Source organism: Nicotiana attenuata, chromosome 7 (genome assembly GCF_001879085.1).
Source record: "Nicotiana attenuata strain UT chromosome 7, NIATTr2, whole genome shotgun sequence".
Classification (NCBI taxonomy): domain Eukaryota; kingdom Viridiplantae; phylum Streptophyta; class Magnoliopsida; order Solanales; family Solanaceae; genus Nicotiana; species Nicotiana attenuata.
This window is the reverse complement of record NC_031995.1, coordinates 112,802,662-112,805,569: the sequence shown is the minus strand read 5'-3', so window position 1 is coordinate 112,805,569 and position 2,908 is coordinate 112,802,662.

The following is a 2,908-nucleotide window of genomic DNA, read 5'->3' as shown; positions in this document are numbered from 1 at the left end:
AATATGTTAATTAATTAGGATTTTTCTTGTATTGATAGAGACAGCTAAATAGAAAATCGTAGTCTACTTTAGATTTGCCTTTTAAATAATAAATGAGACGAGCCTCGCCAATTGAAATACAAATGCGGGGCCCTCAATAAATGTTATATAAAAATACTTAGAATTCGGGCGGACAGTTTAGCGAATTTCACGGTCTTCCCCAAAGATAATAAACGCGTAGTTGCTTTAGGCGCGTATTTTAATAATATTACCTTCCTAAATGTGGGTGCACATTTATGTGACCCAAATCCAAATCTCAACGAAGTTGAAATGTGTTGACAATCACGGGTGCACTGGTGCGACGTGGTTCAAGACGCATTTTCACGACGTTGCAATTCTTATTAAAAATAACAATAAAAGCGGTTTACTAATAAAAGGCACATAAGTTAGAACATGTTTTGAAATCAGATAAAATCAATTACAACAGTTGAGCGACCGTGCTGGAACCACGGAATCCGGGAATGCCTAACATCTTCTCCCGGGTTAACAGAATTCCTTACTCGGATTTCTGGTTCGCAGACTGTTAATAGGGTCATAATTTCCTCGGTTCGGGATTCAACCGGTGACTTGGGACACCATAAATCTCCCAAGTGGCGACTCTGAACTTTAATAACAAATCCCGTTCCGATTGTCCTTTAAGTGAAAAAACTCCTTTACACCCTTGCGGGTGTAGTGAAAAAGGAGGTGTGACAGCTCTGGCGACTTTGCTGGGGACGAGAACCCAGAACTTTGGTTCAGGGTTCAGAATTCGAGCTTAGATATATTGTTGTATTTGGCTTTATCTGATTTTCCTACATGTTTCATGCTAAATGTGCAAAATGTTACTTTTTACCGCTTTGATATTATCTGAACTGTATATAAACTGTGCCGAAACCCTTCTCTTCTCACCTCCGGGGATGTGCTTACTGGTTGAGACTCCCTATTCTGTTAGTGTCAATACCCCAAAAGAAGAAAGAGGCCGGACAAGTTACTAAGCCGGATGGCCTTTTGGTTCCCGGTACGTAGCCCCCTCCTCGACTCGAGTTGTCCGCTCGGGTACACAGTCTAGAACACATACCTAGGTTTTGAACCTAAAATAACTTGACTTCATGCCGGATCCCTAGTAGGAACGCTTATCTGCATCACGTGCATATGACTTAGGGGACTCAACACAGGGGTTGGGTCCGTCTAGGACAGGTGTACCCGGAATAATGGACCATCCTGATGCATCCTACTTGTGCATTTTATCTGTTTGGACTCGCATGCTGACCGGCTTTGAATATCTGGAAAGTTGAAAAACAAAAAGAGAAAAGAGAAAATAGCAGTGTGGAGAGTTAATTACCTATATTAGAAAAACCAACGTCCAAGTAGTGCCGACATGCTGCCGAAAAAAAAAAAAAGTTCTTTTTAAGTCTGCCAATGGAAAAGAAAAACAAAAAGAGTTTTATTTTCAAATTAGTTTATTTTATTTGCCACTGAAAAGAAAATATAAAAAAAAGAATCTTGCTTTCAGAAATAGTGTGTTTGCCAACAAAAACAAAAAGAGTCTTGTTTTCAAAATAGTTAGATTTATTTGCCCGAACTACGCTGGTTTGATTCTCACCGGATGTGAGATACGTAGGCAACCCTCGTCGGGTCCAACCTCCCCTTTTTCAAAAATAGCCAAAAAATGCCAAAATTTTTAATTTCATCATGAATAAGTCGGGTGCCGCCATTCTTGTGTAAAATAAGCTGAATGTCCCCAAAAGGGCGCAAGTGCTGAAAGGCCGTATCCGCAATACCGGCTATTTGTTTAAATTGGCAATTTGAACAGATTGTGCCATTTTTCTCTTTTAGGTCAAAATAAGTGATTAAAATCACCTTAATAAATGTGCAGGATGAGCACAACTCAAAATGAACTATTTTCAATCATGCATAAAATCCCTTTGGAGTTACGTCTGTGGTGGAACGATTTAGGCGGAGAAGGGCAAGATGCAGTCAAGAAACATTCGAAAGGGCTTACCGGTTTGCTCGATAATGTGCCTCGGGGAGATACTATTAGAGCACTGGTTACGTGTTGGGACCCAGCACATAATGTGTTCCATTTTTCGGACTTTGAGCTTACCCCGACATTAGAGGAAATAGCTGGCTACATTGGAAAGGATGAGGTTCCGTTGAGGCACAAATACTTGGTCGCCCCCAGAGTTGTAACCGTGCACAAATTTCTAGACTCTTTGAAGATAGTCAGAACCGTCCATAACACAGATCTGGCAAATGGCTTTTGTACCCTGAGCTTCATATATCATCAATATGGCCATATCGGGGGGTTCAACAACCCAGAAAGTAAGATATGTAGCAAAGGAAACCGCCAAAAGTGGGAGGAGCATCGACGTTTTCACCTTTATGGTAGCTTTCCTGGGGCTTTTAGTATTTCCAAGGAAGGATGGGAACATTGACATAAAAATAGCTGGGGTCGTCAGCACATTAATTACTCAAGCCAAAAGTACACTTGCACCTATGATATTGGCCGACATCTTCCGTGCTCTTACAGCTTGCAAGGCCGGGGAAGCTTTCTTCGAGGGGTGTAGTCTATTGTTACAAATGTGGATGATCGAGCATCTGTGTCATCGTCCTCAATTTTTGAGCTACGGGTCTCCAGAAAAGACATGCATAGAAGAGTTTTACACGAGGATTAAAGGGGCCGAATTGCCAGAAGGAGTCACGGGTTGGACAACATATTTTCGGTCTCTCACTGCAAGCCAAATAGAGTGGACACTGGGATGGTTACCCGTTGATGAAATCGTATACATGCCGGCAGCCCGACCACATTTCCTTCTGATGGGGCTTAGAAGCATTCAGCCTTACGCACCGTATCGAGTGTTGAGGCAGCTGGGGAGATGCCAGATAGTAC